Here is a 13,265-nt window from a genome sequence, read left to right as displayed (position 1 = left end):
GCTTTATGTACAATTTTTAAAAATACTGTGATTGATGATTTAAAAGCTACAATACTGTAGCTTTTCTATTATTATCTATTAATTTTCATTCTGTTTGTATTTATTAAGAATCTTTCTAACTAACTGCTTAACCTCTAATGTTACAGGCACTGTCTGGGTCTTTGCAGCCTGATGGCAGCCAGACAGATGCATTGCTTAATCTTTATATCAATAAATATATGATCTATAGCCTCAAACTTGAGATGTGCTGCTGTTATGCGTAGCAATCCACTGTGTTCACATGTATTATGCATAAATGTGGGGCGGCCCTGAAAGTCAAAGCACTGCGATTTGAGAAAATACATGCAAATATACAAAAACAACTCCACCAATTTGCCAACACAGGTGCAGCATTAAGAAACACGCTGCAAAAAGCCACAATACAACGGAGATGGCTAAAAAAACATTTACACATCGAAATGTCCGTCACTTTTTAGTGACAGACTTTGTTTCCCAAAGCTTATTCTGTCTTTTGGGCTCATCTGGCTTCACTAAGCCTCTTATCGGTCATTCTAGTTAACAGGTATCATGATGTTGGTTCTGTGAAGACACTGTCAGGCTATGAGCATATTTATGTACCGGATTCCAAACTAAGTAGAACCATTAATAGAGAACTTATTATAAAATTATTATTATTATATACTATATATTAAACTATGATAACGGAGGAAAATCTAGATATAATGCAAGCAAAATTCATAACTGAATAATACTGTAAACAATATGACCGCACAAGAATTAGGGAAGCTGTTAGAAATAACAATCGACTATTAAGAAAAGACTAAAAATAGCCTGTACTGTAAAATAAAAACATTAAAAATAAGAGAATATTACTAGTATCCAGCTGCAGCATCATTATATAGTTATTGACAACATCTTGATTTGTCAGAATGTAAGCAAAACTGGTAACTATCGTTATTTCATGTTTTTCCGTAGCTCTGCAGGATGGAAATGCAAAAATCCACACCTGTAAAGAAACTGAAGGAGGAAACTTCACGTTCGGATGCATATTTTTAGTCCCTGGAAGCAGGATGCTCTTCTGTAAAGACAAATGTGAAGAAGAAAACATTTTGATTGAAACAACCAAAGACAGAGCTCAGAGTGGCAGATATAGCATTGAGTATAATAAAGGAGCTATGATTTCAGCAAATGTGTTTGTGAGCATCACACAGCTGAAAAAGTCGGACTCAGGACGGTACAGGTGTGGTTTGGACAGAGCTTTGCTCCCAGATTCATTTAAAGAGTTTGAGCTGATTGTTACAGACGGTGGGTGTTTTTACTAAACGTCATGAAAATGTGAAGAAACTGATTGTTGTATGACAGCTACTTCAAATAATCTGATAATCTGGAAAAGTGTTGCATATTTTCAGCTTCTATCATTATATCAGTTAAACAAAATCAACAATCTGTTAGACAACAAAAGCAGTTGCATATGTAGCGAAACTATTTTATCTGAATATTATTAAATCCGACAGTTATACTGTTGTGACTAAATATTGACTATAGATAATTATATCTTTATCATCAATCTACTGTAAAATCAGGAGGAAAGAAGCTTCTCATTCAACCACTTCAAACTTGAATGTTTTCTGTTTTTCAGCGTTACTGCCATCAACCTTCTCCCCACCATCAAAAACACTGACTCAAAGATCCAGTTTAGAAGATTTCACTGTTTCGTCATTCTTCAATGAAACCAGCAAACAACCTGAGACAGAATCATCTGCAGGTTCAGGTACATTATAGATTCATTTAAATGTGCTTTTTTTAAATTTCTGAAACATCAACAGTAAAGTTATACTCAAGCTTCTACTCTGAGCTGTGGGTTTGTCTTTTCAAGAATGACTCTTCTTTGTATTTTGTTTTTTTATTACTTTGATTTAAGATGAGTCTTAACTGCTCATTTGACTGACTTTTGTTTAAATATATATTAAAAACAATATATCAATTGTCCATCGCAATTTCTAAATTATGATTTTAGCTAGTTAGCTAGTATAATTGTCCATTCATCGTAAATTATTTCAAATTATTTATTACTATCTATGGGGAACGTTTTGGCACTAATTTTATCTAAAGTTATTACTATAACTATTTTCTTCCACAAAATAGTCCACAATTATCCACAATTTTTTGTTACTTCTTGTGATGAAAGAACATTTTCACAAGCTGAAGGTGTAATGTCCTTATGTCAGGTTTGGGGATTCAGTTTGAAACTTCACTAGAAATGAGGCTGGCAAACTTAACCCTAAACCAAACATAATAACAATGCACGTTCAGTTTGTCCACATTTTCTTTCATCACAAGAAATAAAAATAAAATGATCAACTAGCATATAAAATAAAAGTTCAAGTAAAATACAGCAAATACATTAGTGCAAACGTTTACATCCCCCTTGAAAGATGAATAAAAACATTTAATTTCAAATGATGGAACATTTGTTAAATAATGGAATAATAATTTGTGTTTTGCAACTTCTACTTCAACCCTGGTTGCAACCTTTTAAATAAGCAGAAGTTGTCTGACCACTGTCTTAGAAAAAGAAGAACAACCTTTATCGTCATTGAGCACATATATGTTACAATAAAACTCTTTCTCTGCATGTAACTGATGCCTCTGGGGGGAGCAGTGGGCAGCCACAGGGGGGCACCCACGGCGCTAGTGCTAAGTGTCTCGCTTAGGGACACAGCTGGTGGGCAAGGTGGGATTTGACCCCGCTGATTTCTGCATCCCATCCTGCTGCTCTACCCACTGAGCCACCAGACATGTCTCTTCATTTACAATTAATGAAAAGCATGATTCCCTCTGCGCTTCAAGACAGACCTCAAAACATCCAAGATCATAAAGCTGAGGTAGTATTTTGATGTGCTAATGACATATTTAAGGTCATTTTAAGCATAGTGCAAAACATGTTCATTGATCTCCTGTTTATTTAACTTAGCCCAGCATTTTGAGGAACAGTGCTCCTGTTGTGTGAAGTTGCAAAAGCTGAGAGAAGTCATATTTTGGTCTTTGTAGACCAGAATCTGCCTCCTCAGCACTCTAATCCTGCCTGTCCTCTGTGGACCAGAAGCAACAGGAAGACTTCTTTTCCTCACTCGCCTACTTTGTCACTTGTCCAGGTTTCTGCCTGTTCTTGGTTGTTTCCATAACTGTGGTGGTGGTTGTGTTGGTTGTCGTTCTCCTGCTCCACTTAGAAAAAAAGAGAAATTACTCTGAAAGTAAGTTGTTCCTCAACCTGATCACCACCTTCCACAATAACTTCAGCAGAAGGAGACAAATACTTTGTCTGTTTTACAGATTTGAACATAAGGGGAAATGTCAAGCACGTCAAGAAAGAGGTAACTTTCATTCACTCCCAATATTCCTTTTAATATCACTGTTGGCTTTTAGCCATGTACAAAGTTAATAACAGACAGGTGTGATTGCATAGCTTGAAAAATTAATAAAAAAACATTAAAGAAATATTAAGATTATTATATTAAGAACATTAAGTACTTAAATGACATATCTGTAATAACTACATCAGGCCCATGACTTACTAACATCAGTAAAAATGTTGGGTTCTTGCAGCTTTTTTCATTTGTAGTTTGTTTTTCTTTCTTTAGTCAGTGAAATAAATGTTCTTCTGTCGCAACAAGACCCTAATGGGATGTTGCCCCGTGTCTACTGGATGTAAACTGTAAATGAACAAATGTACATCAACAGCTCGAGTTTTCACTGTTCATTGTCAGTTCAGTTTTACACCGATCAGTGTTAATGTTGTGCCTGATTGCGGTATTTCATCATTTCAGTTCATTGTTTTTTTCAGTGTTTTACCCACGAGAACTGTCCATCGGGCTTTACAAGTGAACACTCCATCTACCAGATCCTGGATCCGGCCACCAGGACCCAGGACCAAATCTACTCCACACAGAACTCTACACAGCTTATATGATTCTGTCTGGGTGTTGCTGCTGGACCGGTTCATGCTGCACTGCTACAGCATGAGCCTCACCTTTTAGAGCTTTTCAGCAATTGTTTGTACTCAGAAATTACTATAACAATTACCAATTCATTTTCGGCCAGATGAGTAAAAAATTAATTAACAAATTTAAAAATATTGTTTTTTTGCTAACTGATAGATTTCCTTTGCTTGAATTAATGCTCATGCTTACTTTATTTAATCTTTGCCTGTGATATCCATGCATTTACATTCTAGTAATACTTAGGAGTCAAGTCAGATCTGATGTGTCAAATAAGAAGACAAAAAGAGGAAAGAGGAAACTACCAGGATAGAGTTATGTAAACCAGTTTGAAAAGTTGCACCTCAGGGAAAGTGGAGATAATTTTTGGTTTTAATTTATGTGTTGTGTGTGGGCAGATAGTGAGCAGTTAACATAATCAATACTCCTTCACAGAGCATGTTGTCACATACAGTATGTCCTGTACTATGATTCACATTGTCTGGGTCTGTAGAAATAAATGTGTGTAGAAACTTCCCGTGAGTTAACTCTCCTTTGTGTTGCCTCCATTGTGAACAAAGAAGAAGGAATCAATCTTAGAATCAGCGTGGAGTGAAGGACTCAATCCAAGCTTTAAATGTTACCACGCTTTTATCTTCCTTTATAAAATATGGTAGGTACTAGGTTTCAATTATTAAATATTTGGTTTATTCCTAAAAAGTAAGAAATGCTCTAGTGATTTAAGGGACATCAAAAGCTATGGAAGTCCACAGAAAATTACTGTGTTGGAGTCAATCGTTCAGCAATCAGGAGAAAACGTCTTTAGCATAAATACAGAAACAGAAACCATTGGTTAACATCAAAAGCAGAATGACATGAAAACTAGAATCTGTCTGTAAAGTACAGTGGTTATAAGAAAACATCCTAAGTTCAGATCACACCCTAATGAGATTTTGGAGAATGGAAGAATGAAGAACTTAACATAAGCTGTTTATCTCCTCATAACTGAAGAAACGAAATTTATTATTTAAAAAAATTATTTCAAGCTGCTTAAGAGGAACAACACTGCAGCAAACTTTATTTCATATCCTGAAATCATAGAGAAGCATTTTCCTCTCCAAGGCCACCTTTTTTGATCTGATCTCATTAGGGCCAGAAATGGTCTGTACTTATTTAACACTTTTCTACCTATTGGCACTTAAAGCACTTTACACTGCTTTTTATTCACCCATTCACACTCACAATCACACACACTCACACACTGATGGGGGAGCTGCTAACTCTCACTGGGAGCAACTAAGTTGGGGTTCATTGTCTTGCTCAAGGACACTTCGACATGTGACCAGAAGAGCCAGGGAAACTACAACTGTGAGATTGGTGGACAACCACTCTACCTTCCTGCGCTACAGTTGCCCTGTAAGTATAGTGACTATACTGACTATAGCTTTCAATGTGCAAAAAAAGTGAGCTTTTTACAGTAATGACCTGGGGGGTCATTATGTGGTACATATCCTGTTATTACAAAACAAACAGTACTATTGCATCATAGGTTGTTGCTATGATTTTATTTCAAAATGACCAGAATTAAAATAACTCTGCAACAATAATCTTCTATCTTTTACCAAGGTGTTTGAGCACAGGGTCTTTATCAGGGTAGTTTACAGCAGGTGTGCAAAGAGCTTAAGAGGGCAGCATAAAGATTTTGTTATCCAATGGGGGCAAGACACATAGGTGGCCACTCTGTAAATTAACAGTCACTAATAAACGGACCATGATCCGGGTCCGGACCTAGACTCTATCCTGTCTTGACCCAGAGCCAAATTGTAAGTCAGTGTATCGTGGCCTGTGCTAAATGGCAGAAGATTGACACAGTGTAAAACTGCACTTTAATTTAATTCAATTCAATTCAACTTTATTTGTATAGTGCTAATTCAAAAGTTATCTCAAGACAATTTATACAATAAAGTCAAGACTATACAGATATGTATGTAGAAAAAACTAAAAAGCTCCAAAGCCGGGGACACCTGCAAAAAGGGACAAAGAGACGGAGACAAAGAATGAGAAGCAAAAATACCAGGGAGAAAGATACAAAGTTAATGTCATGCAGGCAGATAGATGCGGGGTGAAAGAAGAGCAGAGGCGGATGGAAGAAGCAAAAGAGCTCAGTGCATCTGGGGGGGGGGGTCCCCCAGCAGTCTAAGCCTATAGCAGCACGACTATATCTAACTATATGCTTTATTAAAGAGGAAGATTTTAAGCCTAGACTGGAAAGTAGAGAGGGTGTCTGCTTCCCGAATCTGAACTGGGAGCTGGTTCCATAGGAGAGGAGCTTGATAGCTAAAGGCTCTGCCTCCCATTCTACCTTTGGAAATTCTGAGAACCACAAGTAGGCCTGCATTCTGAGAGCCGGCTTCAGAATTAAACACACTGCATTCCTGAAGCAGGAAGTTGTTCTGTAAAGGAAAATGTACAACAGGAAAAATTCTCATTGAAAAAACCAATGAAAGAGCTCGGAGCAACAGATACAATATTGAATATAAAGAAGGATCTTTCTATCAACTCGGACAATCATGTATGTGAGCATCACTCAGCTGAAAAAGTGGGACTGTACATGTGTATTTTGGACAGATCTTGACAACCAGATTTACATGTTTGACAGTACATGAGATCATTGTCAATGAAGGTGAGTTTCTACTTAAAGTTAAGAAAATGTTCCCTCATGTCTGTGAAGGTGTGAAAAACCTGACTGTTCTACGACAGCGACACGTTTCAAATAAACATATATTAATAAGTGCTGCACACTTTTAATATTTACAGTAACACAAACTGTTAGATATCAAACAAAGTTACAAACATTTTATCTGCATATGAATACATCAGAGAGTTAACTGTTTACTGTTATAGAACAGTAATTTGGTCTTATTCATTTATTAGAGAATAAAGTATTTGATATTTGTGTATTTGTTTATAAAATGTTATATCATGTCATGTCATGTCATGTCATGTCATGTCATGTCATGTCATGTCATGTCATGTTATGTTATGTTATGTTATGTTACGTTGTTAAAAATGTCTCCTTTTCACTCACCTTCTGTGGCTCTTGTTCAGCTTCCCTCCTGGTTGCTTTGGTTTCTGTACTTGTAGTGGTTGTAGTTGTGTTAGTTGTTGTTCAGCTGCTCCTTTGCAAAAAGAAGACAAACGACTCTGATGGTGAGTTATCTCATGACAACAGTGGAAACACAAAAAACGTTAAGCACTTTTGTTTGTTCTCTACTAAAATTCAGAGACAAATACAGAACATTTCACTCCATCACATTTGTTTGATAGTTACAGTTATTTAGTTCTAGATGCAGATTGTTAATATAAAATATCCTGTTAGTACATAAAGTGCAACAAGCTCCATCTTTTAGCAGCTGCACTATATATGATGTGAATGTGTCATCAGTAAGAACCATCCAATAATATGATGTTCTACATTACATGTTACATGTTATATTTGGACAAATAAACTGCTGCTTATACTTCTATACTATTATTTAAGTAAAGTTTCTGATGCAGGGCTTTCACCTGTAATATGGTATTTGTACTGAGTAGCAATTATACATTTACGTTTACTTCTTCCACCACTGCTCAGTGATGCCATAAACATAGTGATGATAAATAAAATGTTTTCTTTATAATCACATAAGTACGGTTTAAAATTTGAAGAATTAGAATTTAACTCTAGTACTGAGTTTGTGTACTTTTAACAGCTCTGTCTCTTAACATCTGTATCTATAATAATAACTAATATAAATGTGTCTGATCTGCAGGTTTGAACATGGGGGGAATATCAGACCAAACCAACATGGAGCTGATTTTAAACCAACCTGGGCTGAAGGTTGAGAAAAGTTGTTGAGAAGTTGAGAAAAAGTGTGGTTAAAATTTTTACAATGTTCTATGTTGTAAAATGACATCAACAGAATCACGTTTTCATTTTTTGTTCAATATTTCATGACCTTGTTGCCGTTCTACCACTAGAGCAATACGGTAATATCCCCTTACGTCTAGAGTTCCTCTGCTTTCTAATGAAACATCAGCTAAACACACCACTCTGATGGCTGACACAACTTCTTTCCATAAGACAGTGTTAAAAAATGTTTACCTCCAGCTTACAGATCATTATATAACCACTATCTCACCTTAAATTTTCAGCAGTAACCATAACATAGTTGACGCCACAAAATAAGAATGTGTATCATTCATTAGCCTCATTCATTACTTGAAAAATCCAAACGTTACATTATTAGCTTTCAAAAAGACAGAACAGAATCTGGACTTTTTGTAAAGTTAGTTGCAGCGTCTGTGATTAAATTTGGCTCTTATGAAACACAAATGACCTACGTTTTTTATGCTCTCTGAACAGTCGTAGGATGAGAAAAAAGCAGTGTTCAGTCAAATTTAGCATCTTTGTCAGGATCTGCTCCCCTAAATCAAAGTGAACAGAGAGTCTAACCTCACCCCCCTCACACGAACACTAAGGTCACTGGCAAGTGAAACATGTTTCAGCACTTGTTTTCACCGATTACAGCTGTTCTGTCATTTCCTGTCACATCCTGTTGTTTTTCTTTTGTCTTACAGTTTTCAAAATATGAGAACTGTCCACCAACATCCACATGCCAAGACTCCACCTACCAGAGCCTCAATCCAGTAACTAGCAACCAGGACCAGATCTACTGTTCACTCACACAGAAACACCAGTGATACTGTCTGGATTTTGTTTCTGTGCAGCTTCATGTTCTAGTGTAACAGCATAAATATGAGGGGAGCTGCAATTTAATCTAAAGTTTTAGTCATTTCTGGGAATTGTTCTAAGGCTTCTCTTTTGAACACAAATATTATAAATACTATATTTGCTTATTAGAAAACTTCATTCAAGTTTCTAAATGTGTGTCTTTTTAAGGGCTTCTATGTTTAATTTTATCTTTAGTCAGTCACTCTTAAACCTTTTTTATTTCAACAACAGAGTAACCAGCTCCAGTGTGACTTCATATATAAAGTCTGGGCTAGTACAAGAGAAAGAACACACAAGTTAATGTCATACAGTGCTGACATATAAATGTGGGTGAGAGGAGAGGAGAAAAGGAGCTCAGTGCATCGGGGGGTGGGTCCCCCAGCAGTCTAACAATGTGCAAAGTTTGTAGAAAAATGGGAGGGGACAACATGGGAACTTGAAATGTATTTATATTATAAGTACTTTCTAGGTAATTGATTGACAAAATTAAGATCTTTGAAACTTTAAGCTCTATATGTCTGGGAAACACCAGGGACAGCTCCTCAGGTGGTAAACATCAGATGGGGGCAGCATCATCATCCCATCATACCAGGAGGTGAAGAAAAACCAACTACAATGTCCTCACTGCTGTGTATTTCCATCAAGCTACTGCAGTTTTCACAACCTCCCCCTCTGCTTTTACTTGATTCACAACATTGTTACAAAATCCCAAATGTTAATGTTTTATTATTTTGTGGAGCTGCTAAGTAGGTGTGTTTAAGCTGTGTCTGAAAATATGTTGTCTTATAGTTATTAACATGAACGTAGTATGTGTACTTTTACTCAGTGCTCACTGCAGCAAAACATCGTTGCTGTATAATGAGTATGATAAATCACTGTGCAGCATTTTGGCATCTAACAAGTCTTTAAACTTCCCAAATCAGTCTCACTGCTAACACGGCTTTACTAACACGACTCCTTGCACTGTGTTAAGTCAGGGCTGTTTTTGATCTGTATGTCTGAGGCAGAGAGTGGCTGTAAATTATGTCTTAGATCTGTTAGATAAGCTTAGTGCAGGTTACACAGTTTGACAAATATAACAAATGTAGACAGAATGTGACACTGACATCATGCAGATGACATTGTGATCTATGCATTCTGTTTACTCATGTCTAATACAGTTGCTGGAAAAAGTTACCATCATGTCTGGACAGTTTTCCAGTGGTGGTGCAAGACTTGCTGATATAAGTACAGTCATACTCACAAAAGTGGAGCAGTATTCCTAATGAGCTTGTGTAGCAGCAGCACTGACCTACTGCAGTGAGACTTTTTAGAATCCTGACAGAAAGTCAGAACACACACTGACAACTAACCAACAGAGAGGCAGGAAAAAACTCACAAGATTGTGTTAATGTCCCCTAACAAGTTAATATTCTCATTAACTTGACAGTGCTGCTTCAAACGGTCCTGTAGAAATCTAATCCAGCTAATATTTCATAATGAGTTTTACTGTTAATTCTGCCACAGGTGCAGCGCTGGTTATCAGTGTGATTCTGGTTTTCATGATCATCACATGGTGGCTGTGCTGATATTCTGCAGGAAGAGGACCATTAAATTCAAAAGTATACACACACACACACACGGCATGAAGACTTTCAAAGTTAGGGCCTCTGAGCAACTATCATAAGAATGAATCAGGTACCAACTTTAATCTGTTACTAAATACATCCACGATCTGCACAGGATGGTCTGGGTAGATGAACGGGTTGATAAATGCAAAGCGTACGCATATGGAAAACAACTTTATATTTTGTTCTAACTAGGTTATTTAGTTTCTTTTAACCTGTTTCACAATTGTGTGTTTAGATCAAAACTATGATATCAGTGGTCCAGTGATCTATTTTAATTCAAACCTTTGTCTTTATTATTGTAACCATGGTGATGAAGTTGTAGTACGGCTGCTGCGGGTCATATCAGAGGGTACTAACTACTGTATATACATTATGACTTTTTAAGTTGAATGTAAAATGTAATAATGCAACATGTACAGAGCTGTTCCACTTTTGATGTAGTGCTTTAAAAAGTACAGTGTATTTTCTTTCTTCAACCAGCACAAAATTAAAATAAGAATTTCTGAAGGTCTAGTCTGATCTGCTTTTAAGTTTTTCAGGAAGTCCTGTGGAAACAATGTGTGATGAATGTTAGAGAGGTAACTCTGAATACATCTTATCATCAGTAATACTTGTTAAAACCAGCTGATACATATCGAACCTTTCTCCTCCTACAGTCCAGCCCAGTGTATGAAGAAATCGGAGATCTTGTGCAACGTCTACAGTTTACACTTTGATCAATCAAAATGAAGTCAGGACCACAGATGAATACAGCTGCCACCTGTGCTCAGGATGTGAGTATGTAAAAAAAAAAAAAAAAAAGCTTTTGGGCCAGAAAATTGTGGAAACATTACATGCATCCAGTTTCAGGTCTCCTGTTCAAACACACCTGACGAGCATAGAGGCCACGGAGGAGCAGACAAGAGAAATGTGCACTTCATTTGTATTCATACAAAGTCCTTCCTGCAGGGTTGTGTGGAGGTGTAACCATTTTGTTTTTGTGTTTTAGAACGTAACTGCTGTGTACCGATCAGAAAAGACTGTTTGATGGACATAGAGAACTGCAATGTTCTGTCCTTTGTTGCCATTGAATAAACCTATGAATATTTTAAGAAAAAACAGGAGTGGTCATTTCACCAAATGGTAAATTGTGTAATTATTTGTTTATATATAAACATATATAAACAAACCATATTAACCAAATAGTGTCCCATGTGAAGTATAGTATGCTATCAAACCCACACTTGTCTTTTTTTTTTCTTTTTTGAAAAGTCATAAGTTGAAATGCACATCTCAAAATACAGTAAAAAGAAAATGAATAAACTAAAGAATTAAGCAGCAGCACTTCAGAAGAATATCTTAAACAACATATACAAATATCATATAAAATCCATTTAAACATCTACACAAGTATGAACAGTTACGTTTCTTGTTCTACTTTTCCGTACTTCTTTGGTTTCCTGCCCCCCGGCATTATCCAATCACCTTGATTGATGCACATCACCACACAAGGCATAGTTGACATTTGGAAATATTTTTTTGTCACTGTGTCTTTAAGAAAGATCTGTAGTTTACTGTTCATCATTTTATGTTTCACATTTAAAAATAAATCTATTTTACTTGCAAATGTATTCTGACAACTCAGCAGAGACTGTTCAGAAGTTTCAAATATATTGAGCTGACTGACTGAACATATATTATGTTATGTTATGTTAAATGGGCAGATTTATGATTACATCTCTGGCTGATAAGTTCCACTGTTTTGAACGGACAGAGGGAGCAGAAGTGTTGCAATTAAATACACATATTCATCTAAACAGTAAGCAACACATTACACATTACATACAATTCTAAGTGCTTATAAGAAAAGGAGAAAATAATAATACATAAAACCATGACATCTATAAAATCAGCATAGTAAAAAATATAAAATACACAAAATTAGAAGAATAAAAAGCAAGATAGAATCAATACAATTCATAAACTAATATAATAATGTAAATAATTTGGATTTTTGGAAAACGCCACATACCAGTTCACTTTAAACCCACCAACATAGTGACACACATACTCATCCACCTGAACTAGAACTGGATGACTAAGCACATTTACAAATATCTGATAAGAAATGCTGTTGTTACACATTATATCACCCAATAGTAGCCTATATAGATTTAAAAGAACAGATGCCAGCATTGACTCTTGCAGTATTTACAGGTTTGTTCCAGATCTTTTTCAACTCATTGGTCCTCTGTATACAATGCAGCAGTAAGTTTTTTTTTAAAGTTTGGATAATGGAGTCTGAAGTTGGTCTTTCACATCTGTAGTGCACGTCAGGACATAGTCCATGTGAGAAAAATACTTAAACTGGGCAATGCAGGCGTGTGTAGAGCAGGACAAGTATGCTGTACAAATCATAGTATTTTGTTTACAGCACAACACAGAACATATACAGGAAAAAAAAGTGAAGGAAGTCAGCGGCTAATTGTGAGGGTGGATAAATGTTTCCTTTAGTAATAGGATTAAAATAAATTAAATACAACAAAGCTTATCAAACAAAACCAAAAAACTATCAGAATGCTGCAGTGCAGCTTCCTGCTCTGGTGGTTGTAGCTCAGCTGATGTAGCAGACCTACACAAACCACAGGGTCAGTGTTTGACTGCCGGTTCCTCTTGGCTACATGACAGTGTCCCTGGGCAAGACACTGAACCAATGGTTGTCCCTAGTGTCTGCTAATTAGCTGCTTTGGACAAAAGGAATCTGCTAAATGGCTAATGTGTCTTCTCCCATCTCAGCTCCAATGTTTAAATTCTTTTGTTTCCAACAGCTGACGACAGCATTATTGATAAGGTATTATTGGTACAGTCTGTCTGTTATGAGACACTGAACTGTAACAAAAATGGGGCAGGTTTTACTTCAGGTTC

General features: G+C 36.4%; 1 long non-coding RNA gene across 1 annotated transcript; it reads left to right on the top strand.

The window, feature by feature from the left end:
• Positions 1-3,102: 3,102 nt before the first annotated feature.
• On the top strand, positions 3,103-4,484 carry LOC137140143 (uncharacterized). Its single transcript, XR_010916428.1, has 3 exons — positions 3,103-3,254; positions 3,334-3,374; positions 3,845-4,484. It is a non-coding gene; the product is annotated as an uncharacterized lncRNA (long non-coding RNA).
• Positions 4,485-13,265: the final 8,781 nt, after the last annotated feature.

This window comes from Channa argus, chromosome 13, assembly GCF_033026475.1.
Source record: "Channa argus isolate prfri chromosome 13, Channa argus male v1.0, whole genome shotgun sequence".
NCBI lineage: Eukaryota > Metazoa > Chordata > Actinopteri > Anabantiformes > Channidae > Channa > Channa argus.
This window is presented reverse-complemented; position numbering and strand designations above follow the sequence as displayed.